Source organism: Triticum urartu, chromosome 5A (genome assembly GCF_056163025.1).
Source record: "Triticum urartu cultivar PI428250 chromosome 5A, HENAU_Tu73, whole genome shotgun sequence".
Taxonomy (NCBI): Eukaryota; Viridiplantae; Streptophyta; class Magnoliopsida; order Poales; family Poaceae; genus Triticum; species Triticum urartu.
Genome location: NC_141877.1, coordinates 244,269,831 through 244,283,674, shown reverse-complemented (window position 1 = coordinate 244,283,674; position 13,844 = coordinate 244,269,831).

Sequence of the window (13,844 nt, the reverse complement as noted above, 5' to 3'; positions counted from 1 at the left end):
CATGTAGTTTAATTTTGAATTATGCACCTGAAATGGCTAGAAAACCAATTTAATTTATAAAATGTCCAAATGAACCCTGAATAATTTCCAATTCCTTTACGACACACATATAGTTGCATGTTCACTTCAAATAAAAGTTCTAGCAATTCAAACACCGTCCATTGGCGCTTTGACCCCATTATATAATTCAAATCAAGATGAAAAATTATGTAGATCCCACATAGTTTATTATCACCAACCATGTGAGATGCAGTACAAAATATCCTGGAGCACCGTCTGATGACACTTTGCGCGCTAGTTTTTTCGCTGAAGCGATTAAATTTTTTTGGCTTCCACGGAAATATCTACCTCCCCACCCCCTCCCCCTTACCAAAAGCCACATTTCCCCTGTTTCAGCCCTCCTTTTCAAGTTGAAACCTTCACTCCTTGCTTGCAGCGCCGCCTCCTCGCCGACGACCCTCCTTCACGCTGCTCAGCCTCGCCTATCCAGGCAGGCAATCCACACCCGACCCCCATCCTCCTCCTCCTCCTTCCACATCCCACATGCCCCGACCGTCGACGCGACACCTTCCAGCCAAATCACCAACCCCTCCACCAAATAAGCACCGCCCTAAGCCATGGTGCACACAGTATATCTAGGATCTCAAGGAGCATTTGGCAGCGGAGAAGCAAATCGTGGCCGCACGCGCGGATGAGGTCGTGATGGCTGCCATTCGTGCCGACCCCCAGATCTTGGAGGAGCACCTCGCCGTCGAGGCCACTGTCGACGCCTCGCGTGCCGACGTCGTGACGCGGTTGGCTGCTTTAAACGACAATTTGTGGCATTTCCTCGAGGCAACCCTCGGTACCTTCGACGAAGACTACGATGTGTTTTCTCAGCGTGCACGTGCTTACCTCATCTCGAGAGCCAGCAGGTTGGTGCCCGGAGCGGCTCAGGTAACTCACCACTACGATGAGCGCACCCACGATGCAGAGGCCTTGCCCTCTTTCATGTCCAAGGAGCCAATCGTCATCGACATCTCTGACAATGAGGAGTAGCTTGTCTTATTAGCTCACTATAAGGACACATGTTCAGTTTGCTAGCTACTGCCTTTCCTTAACAAATTCTATTGAATTGTGCTATCTACTTTTACCATGCAATCTGTTGCTCTAGTGTATATGTTCTATATGTCGTGCAATGTGGTGCTCACTTATTAACTGTTGGTTAATTAGTTGACATGTTCGGTTAACTATTTGGTTCAATTCTGCAAATGTGATGTTCAATTCTTCACGGTGCAATTTTGTATTGTCTTCCATGTGAGAAATAAATCGAATTTTTCTTTACAAAATACATGAGAAACAAATACAGTTGCTATATTTCCAAGTTGTCAAGCATGCTTGGTTTGGTTAATTGTCTGATCTTCTAGTATGTTATACATTATGCAATGTGGTGCTCAATTAACGTTTGGTTTATTTGTTGTGGTGTTTAGTTAACTATTTGGTTCAATTTTGCAATGTGATGTTCAATTGTTGTGGGTGCATTCAGTTATTGTATATCATGTGAGAAATAAATCAAATTTGGATGTACTAAATACATGAGAAACAAATAAAATTGTTATATTTCCAAGTTGTTAAGCATGCTTGGTTTGGTTAACTGTCTGATCTTCTATTAGGAGTATGTTATATTATGCAATGTGGTGCTCAGTTAATGTTTGGTTCATTTGTTGTGGTGTTTAGTTAACTACTTGGTTCAATTCTGCAATGTGATGTTCAATTGTTGTGGGTGCATTCTGTTATTGTATACCATGTGAGGAATAAATCGAATTTGGTTGTACTAAATACATGAGAAACAAATACAATTGCTATATTTCCGAGTTGTTAAGCATGCTTGGTTTGGTTAACTGTCGGATCTTCTATTAGGAGTATGTTATATTGTGCAATGTGGTGCTCAGTTAATGTTCGGTTCATTTGTTGTGGTATTTAGTTAACTGCTTGGTTCAATTCTGCAATGCGATGTCCAATTGTCGTGGGTAGAATTTTGTATTGTTGTGCATGTGAGGAATAAATCGAATTTGGCTGCACTTAATACATGAGAAACATATACAAGTGTTATATTTCCTAATTCTTAATCATGCTTGGTTTGGATAAATGGGTTTTCCATGTGGCTTGAATTAATCTGATGAATCTACAATGTGCTTATTTTTCATCAACATATTTTACTGATAGCATGCGAACCTTACTTAACCTGATGACTAACTACCTTATATGTGTTGCAGGGAAACAATGGGAAGCACTAAGATTTACAATCGAGGTTAGCACGTGCATGGCCCGTTGTCTAATAACACATTATTGTGCAATTGCAGGAACCATTCTAATATTTAGGTTTTTAACAATTTGGTCTTGCACATGTAGGTCCTGCTGTCAGAGGTTTTGACCCACTGTTCGACCCTTTTTGCATATGGGGAAATGACTTGTCCATGAATATCAATCAAGTCAAGAAACTCAGAAAGACTGTTAGGATAAAGAAATTAGCGACAAAAAACAACAAGATCTTTGTCTGCACAATGAAGAAGACATCAGTTAACTACAAGATGGTACTAACTATTATACCTTGCCTTTTTTATTCCTTTGCCCCATTTCCAATATAGAGAAGATATTTATGCACATCCTTGTTTTCAGGCCTTTCCAAAGCAGTTCACTAATTATTACCTCTGAAACCACCTCTATGCTCAGGAGGCGAGGAAGGTTTTCATACAACACTCATAGTTCAATATTGAAGTGTTCCTGAAGAGGACAAAGGATGGACGGTCAATCATCCACAGGCACTGGCCTAAAGTTGCAAAGACCTTCAACATGAATAAAGGCTCAATATTCGCCTTCCGCTTCAGCAGTTTTCCAGATGAGATGCATCTTTCTATGTGCCGTCTATGATGCTAATTTTGAAAGGTTTTAGATGTTGCATGTCAAACTTGGTGCTAGTGCAGTTGTGTAATGGGGTAGCTGAGTGCTGAAGCTATACCATGTTGTACCCTGATGTATTTCAATTATGAAATCCTAATTCCTTAATATGGTAATGAAATATATTGTGTGCTTAATATGAATGTCAATTAGATTAATAAATGGATTATTAATAATAGGGCGATGAGCCTACTAATTGGGGTTTTCTATTGCAAACGGTTATTCAGAAAATACCGTGGGCGATGACCTCAGGCAACGCACATAGTTTCTAGGAATAAACCGTGTTGGATCAATGAACAATCGCACATGACATTCTCTTGAAAACTGTTTGCGTTAGGCCGCCTTGCACAAACGTTAACCACATAAAAACTGTGTGTGATGGACAACCTTGCCACACAGTTTCTTCTACGCACCGTGTGTGATGCATTCAATAAGGCAAACGATAAAATTGTTAATATCGTGTGCAATGGCAACACTATCACAAACGATTTAACGAGCAAAATTGTGTGTGCTGTACATGCGAAGGGAAATGTTTTCCTTGGAGCGACTGTGTGGGATGTTCATACGAACGGAAACGTTTAGCGGGGACTGACTATGTGGGATGTACTTACGACCTGAAACGATTTCGCCTGTATAATTGTATTTTTTAGCATTACTATACGTATAACCGTATTTGAGCGCTCGCCGGTCGCACACGACCTCATTTTGTCGAGCGTGTGTGCTAGGAGGGCATATCTCTAACGGTTTCTGGGTCGTGTGGGAAGGACCCCCTGTCGCCCACTCTCACTTGGCGACGGTTCCAAATGCCGTCGCGGAAAGGGGTTAAAAATTGTTTGTATAGCACCTCGATGTACCAGTGCTTATTTCATATCCAACCATGTTTATTACAAATATAGGTTCAACCACGAATGCATAATTTGATGCGCATGTACATATACTAAAGAACTACAGAAGCACCAAGTAAAGAATGATGAACCACTGTACTAAAGACTGTAAAGAGAGAGGCGAAAAACATTCTGGTTGCCGGAGAAGGTGAAGCGGAATGCCCATATTGTGCCCTCCTCCATGCATAATGCGCGCATGACTCTGGGCCACCCCCTTGTGATGGTTGCCCGTCCATCCTTCACTGTCTTCATTAGGACTTCTGATGCTCATTGTAGTCTGGATGAAATACTTTAACCTTCATTGCGTGTCCACCAGTCATGTACTTTGTGAGGTAATCTTGAGTGAACTGCTTCAGGAACCACTGCGAACGAAAAAGATTCAGACATTATTGTCTAACAACTCATTATGGGCAGTAAAAAGAGAAGGCTGTAGAGTTTGTAGTTACCATCCTACAACTCATTGTTGTGTTGGATAGAGCATAAACAAATAATTTGCTTGCCACCATTCGTATCTTTTTGCTAACAATCCTTATCAGTTTCCTCACTTGATGCTTGTTCATGAATATATCATTGCCCCATACGCAAAAAGGGTCGATGCATGGATCCTTGCCGAGGGCATATGTACCTACAAGCAACAAGTCAATATTAGAAGCTAACAAGTGTCCAGGCCTGGATCTATATGCACTACATTATGGAACGACGAGGGGAGTACAAGCCGAGGGATGAAACTAACCTCGGCGGAAAATGGTGGCCACTCCCATTGTTGTCCTACATAAGTAGTGGAAAGGCATGATAAGTACAACAACCTTAACATCAAACAAATATAACAAAGGTAAACAACATCATCACCAAATGATAGCTTGAATGTGTTGGTTTTAGCATGCTGTTAAAGCAGATATAAAATGGAAGGCAATGTTACCGACAACATGCTTAACAACCATCAAATATTGCAATTCAAACTGGTATTGTTGAAAATGAATAGAACGCAGGTAATGCTTAAACATCACACTAGATAAATGTGTAAAACTAAAATAAAGGGCATGTGTTAACTACACCAGGCATAACTGAAACCAAACATAGCCTTTCAAACTGGTATTGATGCAGTCGAGCGGCACAATTCCGACTTGCACATAATGAACATCACATTGTGAATGACTGAAATAAACAAGGCATAAATGATCAGTATAACAACCAAGCATAGCCATTGAAAACTGGACAGAGTCTCACTATAACCAACCTAACAAGCAAATACAGATAAATAGGGCATATGCTTGAAAACTAGACAAATGCTCACCGCAACCAACCTAACAAGCAAATACAGATTGAAAGTGCTAGTTATTGACTAGAGGGGGGGGGGTGAATAGGCGATTTTTATGAACGTCTTCAAAACATGAGGTCTTTGAAGACAAACAAGTAATTGAACCTATATGATATGCAGCGGAAAATGAACTACACTAGACATGCCATAGTCAAGTAAGCAATATAGAGAAAGCACGAAGACTAATAGCAGCTAGGAGTGCGGATCAGAATGGAAGACAGTATGAAGCCAAACAAGTAATATTCTTCACACAGTGAAGTCAAACAGATCAGACAAACAAGCAATGACTTCACAGAGACAACTGAAATGTAAAGAAGGTAGATGATAGAACCAGTGGCTTGGTGAAGACAAGGATTTGGTAGACCAGTTCCAGTTGCTGTGACAAATGTACGTCTGGTTAGGGAGGCTGAGATTGAACTCAGAAGACTGTGTCTTCACCTTATTCCCCTTGAGCTAAGGACACCCAGTCCTCGCCCAATCACTCTGGTAAGTCTTCAAGGTAGACATCCAAACCTTCACAGACTCCATTCACTGGCAATCCACAATGACTCTTGGATCCTCAGAACGTGACGCCTAACTAGCTGGAGGATGCATAGTCCTCAAGTGTAACAAGTCTTCAGGTCACGCGGACAGAAAGACTTCAGTGATGCCTAACACTCTTTGGCTCTGGGTGTTTTGGGCTTTGTCCTCGCAAGGATCTATCTCTCAAAGGCTTTGGAGGTGGGTTGCTCTCAAACGACAAAAGTTGTGCACTAACTCTGAGTAGCCACCAATTTATGGTGTAGGGGGTGGGCTATTTATAGCTAGGAGGCAACCCGACATGATATGTCTGAAATGACCCGGGTCACTAAGGAACCAACACGTGTCCAACGGTCGAATTTCAAACACACGCGGCAACTTGGCTTGGGCTACAAGCAAAGCTGACTCATCCAACTTTGGATAAGATTTGCTCTCATTGTCTTCGCTTGAAGACATAGGATTTTGGTTGAGCATCACTTCAGTCATCTGACTTTGTTCACTTGGACCCCACTTAACAGTTCGGTGGTTCCTATGATTCAATAAAGAAGAAAAGGGAACTATGAAATAAACTATGTCTTCGCACTCCATAATCTTCAAGTGAATGTCTTCATCGTCATTATCTTCAACGCGAATGTCTTCACGAACCACCATTGTGTTCAATGTCTTCATACATTTTTAGGGGCCATCTCTGGTGGGGAAACCGAATCAATGAGGGACTACTACATGTGTTATCCTGCAATTCTCACAAACACATTAGTCCCTCAACCATGTTTGTCGTCAATACTCCAAAACCAACTAGGGGTGGCACTAGATGCACCTACAATCTCCCCCTTTTTGGTGATTGATGGCAAACTGGTTGAAGTTTTCAACGGGGATAAAACTATGTGAAAGTTAAAGTACATGGGCATTGTCTTCATAGGTAGGAAGAGGATCCCCCTGAAGATGTTCATATAAGTAGTTTGCCTTCGAATGCAAATGCACATGGCAGGTTTTGCTTTGTGGAGATCTTCTTCAACACATGAAGACAATTCATCATGCATACATAAAAGTAATGAAGATAATGAAATGCATAATGAGAAATGGGCGTCTGTAGAATGACTTCATGCGGGATTTATCATCGCATCATAAGGTAGCAACAAAAGTGGCAGACGACCATCAAGTTTAAGTGTTACAACTCAAAAGCCAACAGTTTCAAGAACGAGAGTTGTAATAACTTAGCAAAAAATAAGCACCCGACCCATACGGACCCTCTTGAAGACTATCAACTCATATGCTTCTCCCCCTTTTGTCAGTAAGGACCCAAAAGGTTTGAAGACATAAAGTGCCTACTCGTTCCTAGTCGGTGAAGATGTTGGGGCAGTAGGGGCGATGTTGGAGTTGGGCGGTGCAGAGGGGCCTGATGCAGAATCGTGATGGAGTGTAGCCATCGCTAGTGAAGTGGCATCGTCCTCTTCATCTATGACTCGTGCAGCAACAGTGGGAGCCGAAGAAGAAAAGTCAGAATCTTCGAGGGAAGGAGTTGGACGCCAGCTTGCTGATTGGGGAGGCCTGGAGTCAAACTTGAAACATTCAGTGAAGCCATCTGCTCGAAGATCATCTTCAGAACAGAGCATTGTGAGGCTCTTCCAGGACCGCTGACAGGCTTCATGTGCAACAAAAGAATTCTTGGTTGCAAGGTTGCAAATTCGATTGACGTCAATGAGCAAACTCTGCATCTGGTGCTTCAGCCAGTCATGATGCCTATTGTAACACCCAGGATGTAACTTTCCCAATTTGTACTCCAACTCTTGCCGTTTCCGGCGTTAAGTTATTTTATTTTCTCGGGTTCGGGTTTTTTTCTCCGTGTGTTGCTATCTTTGTCATGCATCTCATATCATGTCATCATGTGCATTGCATTTGCATACGTGTTAATCTCATGCATTCGAGCATTTTCCCCATTGTCCGTTTTGCATTCCGGTGCTCCGTTCTCCTCCGGTGGTCATTTCTACCTTTCTTTCGTGTGTGGGGATTAAACCTTTCCGGATTGGATCGAGACTTGCCAAGCAGCCTTGGTTTACTACCGGTAGACCGCCTGTCAAGTTTCGTACCATTTGGACTTCATTTGATGCTCCAACGGTTAACCGAGGGACCGAAAAGGCCTCGTGTGTGTTGCAGCCCAACACCCATCCATTTTGGCCCAAAACCCACCAAAACCCTCCCCATCTTCTAGAGCGTTCGATCACGATCGCGTGGCCGAAAACCGCACCTCATTCTGAGTCTCCTAGCTCCCTCTACCTATAAATTAGTGCCTCTCCGTCCAAATCCGGACGAAACCCTAGATCCCTCTCCACTCCGCGCGGCCGGACGTGTCCGCCTGCCGCCGGAAGAAAAATCCCGCCGCCGCCGCCACGTGGCATCGCGCCATTCGCCCGCGCCCGGTCCCCAGATCGCCGCGCCGCCCGGGCCCGGGAAGCCCAAGGCCGGCCCCCGCGGCCCGCTCCCTCGCCCCGCCTCCTCGCGCCCGAGGCGCCGCCCGACCCCGCCCGGCCGGAGCTCGCCGCCCGCCGCCCGCGCCGCCCGCGGCTGCCTCGGCGTCCATGCTGCCTCGCCGCCTCCCCGACGCCGGATCCGGCCCCTCTCCGTCTCTCCCTCGACTCCGGTGACGCCCCGCAGCTCCGGCGAGCGCGAACTCCGGCGCCGGCCATCCTCGTAAAGCGTGCAGATCTCAGATCCGGATTTGTCTCGGGTTGAGTTTTTGCCCGAAACCCTAGTTCATTTGCTCCTGTTCATCGTGCCGTAACTCCGCATCCGTAACTCTGTTTTTGGCATATAGCATATCAAAATGTTCATCTCAAAGAGTACATCATTTCATTCCATTGCATCATTTTCATTTGAGTTCATCTTGATGCACGAAATGCTGTTAGAAGAGGGCTACTTGAGATAATTGTCAGATCTGCTACTCCATTTAGATATTTGTCATTTTTGCCATAATTATTGTGTGCACGATATGCCCATGAGTTCTACATATGTTTTGTTAAGGATTTTGCCATCTTTCCAGAGGTGCAATCCATATATTTTTTGTGATGTGTGTGGTGACTAGTACAAGCTTGCAAAGTGGTGCACTTGTTAGTGCTGATTTCAGGGACTTAGCATTTCCACTAAGTCCTTGAGCTGTTTATCTCATATGGCCATATGTTCATGTTGTTTCCTAGTGATCCATGCCACTTTTGAGGATGATCATTAAGGATGTTTTGTTAATCTTGTAGTGCTCTATCCATCCATGTCTTTGTTTGCAATTATGGAGCACCCTAGCTTGAGTCAATCGAGCTCTACTTTTGCTACTTTGTGGATCTGGGCAGATTGTCTACTAGTTAGCGATTTTGCCGAGGATGTTGTAGTTGATCCGTGCATGCTATGCTATTGTTCTTGCCATGTCTAGCTTGCATTTTGTGTATTCTTGATGGGTGTATGCTTAGATTATCATGACTTGCTCCGTAGTGAGTGCATCGAGCTCGTAAACATGCCTACTTGATATCTGTTTTTAGCATGCTCCAGTTTTCACTAAGTCTGAGAACTGATTATGTTTTTTGCCATGTTCACATGCTTGCAATTGTATTTTCTGATCCCTTTTGGCTCAAGGTCACTAAGGGACTTTTGTTAAGCTCTTTGAGTAGCTCCATGCCATTCTTTACTTTGCCATGTTCAGGTCCTGTAGCATGTAGTTGTGTTGCTCCAAAGTGTGCTATCTGATCTGAAATTCCAGACAAGTGTTAATTTCACCAAGTCTGAAATCTGTTTGCCATATGCATTTTTGCCATGCTTGTTTGAACCTGTTAATGGATGATTTGGCCGTAGCTCAGTGCTAGACTTTTGTTAAGCATCATGAATGCATCCCTGCCATGTATTTTTATGCCATGTTTGAGTGCTGTAGCTTGTTCATCTCATTGCTTTTAGATGGCTACTTGCTGTAAATTGCAGACCGGTGTCATATTTGTTTTGTTTGCCATTTCCAAACCATAACTCCGATTCCGGTGTTCTTTATATCGTTTTCAAGCGATTTCATCTCATCTTTCCAGTGGCACACTTGGACTCCCAAGTTGAGGCCAGGTTCATGCATCCCTTGTCAAATCTTGCATATGCATCCCGCATCGCATCCCGCATAGCATACCATCCTTGCATCCTATTGTTTGAGCTTTGCACGTGGTTGATTGTGTCCTTGTTGCTTGTTTGTCTTTTTTGGGTAGAGCCGGGATACGAGTTCGCTAACGAGGAGCCCGTTGAGTTTGCTTTCGAGGATCCAGTCAACTCTGACAGCTGTGCAGGCAAGATGATCATACCCTCGAAATCACTACTATCTTTGCTTTGCTAGATGCTCGCTCTTTTGCTATGCCAATGCTACGATGCCTACCACTTGCTTTCAAGCCTCCCAAATTGCCATGTCAAACCTCTAACCCACCATGTCCTAGCAAACCGTTGATTGGTTATGTTACCACTTTGCTCAGCCCCTCTTATAGCGTTGCTAGTCGCAGGTGAAGATTGGAGGCCGTTCCTTGTTGGAACATTTATTTACTTGTTGGGATATCATTATATTATCTTGTTATCTTAATGCATCTATATACTTGGTAAAGGGTGGAAGGCTCGGCCTCTCGCCTAGTGTTTTGTTCCACTCTTGCCGCCCTAGTTTCCGTCATATCGGTGTTATGTTCCCGGATTTTGTGTTCCTTACGCGGTTGGGTTATAATGGGAACCCCTTGATAGTTCGCCTTGAGTAAAGCTTTTCCAGCAATGCCCAACCTTGGTTTTACCATTTGCCACCTAGCCTCTTTTCCCTTGGGTTTCCGGAGCCCGAGGGTCATCTTATTTTAGCCCCCCCGGGCCAGTGCTCCTCTGAGTGTTGGTCCAACTGAGCGATGTCCGGGGCTACCAGGGGCAACTCTGGGCTGGCCTACCCGACGTCTTGCTCATCCGGTGTGCCTTGAGAACGAGATATTTGCAGCTCCTATCGGGATTTGTCGGCACATCTGGGTGGTGTTGCTGGTCTTGTTTTAACCTGTCGAAGTGTCTTGAAGAACCGAGATATCGAGTCTGATCGGAACATCTTGGGAGGAGGTCTATTCCTTCGTTGACCGTGAGAGCTTGTCATGGGCTAAGTTGGGACTCCCCTGCAGGGATTTGAACTTTCGAAAGCCATGCCCGCGGTTATGGGAAGATGGGAATTTGTTAATGTCCGGTTGTAGATAACTTGAACCTTAACCTAACTAAAATGAATCAACTGAGTGTGTTACCATGATGGCCTCTTCTCGGCGGAGTCCGGGGAGCGGACACGGTGTTGGAGTAATGTTTGCGCAGGTTGCTCTCTAGTTTCTCGCTTGCGCTATGCCTCCTCTTCTCGCTCTCTTTTGCGAACAGGATAGCCACCATATATGCTAGTCGCTTGCTGCAGCTCCACATATTTTACCTTGCCTTACCTATAAGCTTAAATAGTCTTGATCGCGAGGGTGCGAGATTGCTGAGTCCCTGTGGCTCACAGATTACTATTACACTAGATGCATGGCCTGATGATTCTGCTCCAGGTGACGCGCTTGATGAGGACATCAATACCATTGTTACACCCACAGCCCCTACTGTTACATATATTGGACCAATTACTACAGCTCGCGCACGCCAATTAAATTACCAGGTACTTTCGTTTCTTGGTAATGATTCTAATGTTCATGAGATTATGATGCTGCCTAAATTGGATACATTTGTTTTGCTTACAAATGAAGGGCCTAGCTTGGAGAAGGATGAACATTGGAGCAAGAACACGCATGGAGTTGATGGCATGCACAAGGGGATCAAGAACGGAGTTACAAGTGATGATTTCAGGACTTTGAAGCCGCCATAAGGAGTGCATGAAGCCTTGGACGAAATATACAAGATGCCACTTCATAATATTCGTCCATAGGCTATTCTAGGTGCTGCGTCACCTTATTAATGGGCCAGGCCCATGTAATTTCGAAATACTTAAGTATAGGCTATTTTTAGAGTCCGTATGTGTGGGGAAACAAGAGTTAGGGTTGGTTTCAGACCCCACCCTCAAGGGCCACGAAATTCCCCCCTCTTCCTCCATATATACAGCCCTTAGGGCGTCGTTTAGACTTTGGGGGGTTTTTTTTGTTTAGATTAAAAGTTCGCCATAGCTGCAACTTCGAGTACTTCGTTTGTGTCCAACGACCAGACCAAGACGTCACAGAACCCCACCTTGATCAATAAAGCTTTCATCTTATATTCGCAATATCCAGATTGCAATCTCAGTTTCTTGCTTGTTCTTCGTTTGCTCGCAGGAAACAGACCCTCGTGGTCAGGTTGATCGTGCTCCGGCGTGGTCAATAACCCTCGGAAGTTGGTTTAGCGATTGCTAAGGCGCGACATCTCGCACGTTTGTAGTCGGATCGTCAAGGTCAACTCCCACAGAAAACTGATGAGGACATCAATACCATTGTTACACCCACAACCCCTACTGTTACATATACTGGACCAATTACTAGAGCTCGCGCACGCCAATTAAATTACCAGGTACTTTCGTTTCTTGGTAATGATTCTAATGTTCATGAGATTATGATGCTGCCTAAATTGGATACATTTGTTTTGCTTTCAAATGAAGGGCCTAGCTTGGAGAAGGATGAACATTGGAGCAAGAACACGCATGAAGTTGATGGCATGCGCAAGGGGATTAAGAACGGAGTTACAAGTGATGATTTCAGGACTTTGAAGCCGCCATAAGGAGTGCATGAAGCCATGGACGAAATATACAAGATGCCACTTCATAATATTCGTCCATAGGCTATTCTAGGTGCTGCGTCATCTTATTAATGGGCCAGGCCCATGTAATTTCGAAATACTTAAGTATAGGCTATTTTTAGAGTCCGTATGTGTGGGGAAACAAGAGTTAGGGTTGGTTTCGGACCCCACCCTCAAGGGCCACGAAATTCCCCTCTCTTCCTCCATATATACAGCCCTTAGGGCGTCGTTTAGACTTTGGGTTTTGTTTAGATTAAAAGTTCGCCATAGCTGCAACTTCGCGTACTTCGTTTGTGTCCAACGACCAGACCAAGACGTCACAGAACCCCACCTTGATCAATAAAGCTTTCATCTTATATTCGCAATATCCAGATTGCAATCTCAGTTTCTTGCTTGTTCTTCGTTTGCTCCCAGGAAACAGGCCCTCGTGGTCAGGTTGATCGTGCTCCGGCGTGGTCAATAACCCCTCGGAAGTTGGTTTAGCGATTGCTAAGGCGCGACGTCTCGCACGTTCGTAGTCGAATCGTCAAGGTCGACTCCCACAGAAAACGATAGCCACCATCTCATCGAAACATCGGGACACCTTTGCCTCTATCAAGTGGTATCATATTTCCAGGTTGCTCGGTGAGATTTTACAGTTTTTCGTAGATTAGATCGAGTCTGTTCTTCATACCTACAGTTCACGAAAAAGCCACACAAAAAAAAATTAGGGTTAGTTCATCATATCCGAACCAATCTGAGCCTTTGCATAATCTTTTTAGGGTTTTTGCTTTGTTGAATTTGCGGTTGCATCGTCGTGTCAAGTTGCTGGCCTTAGAGTCTAGTCTTTTAGAGTTTCGAGTTCTGGTCACAAGTTGTCACGCCGCCGCCGCACCATCATCATCGCCCATCTACCACTTTTGCTTATCCGCCACCGCTCTGAATCCATATCCATATACCACCACCAATCCGTATCCATATACCACCATCAATCTCTATCCATATACCACCACCGCTGCCATATACCACCAGCATATATCCACCACCAATCCGAGTTCTTCTCATATTAGGTTTGTTCTTGAGATCAATCTCAATTCCGATTCGTGTTTCCTTGCCTGCGTAGGTCTCGGAAAAAAAAAAGAGTCTGGAGACCCCCGGGCAGTTTTTAGGCCAAAATTTTCACGGGCAAAAATATTTTTTCCCTATTCTATTTTTAGGCTTTTCTGAGTCTTTTGAGCCACGTGCCATCATAGTGATTTTTTGTCGCACTTTTTCGTCGTCGCTGCCCTGATTTCCGAAAAAAAAAGTGGAAAAAAAAATTTCGTGCCCATCCTATCAGTTTGACGAGGGAAGAGTTTTGAGACACTCGCCATTATAGTAATTTTTCGCAAAAAAAAAGAGGAGCGCAAAAAAAAAGAGGAGCGCAAAAAAAAAGCGAAAAAAAA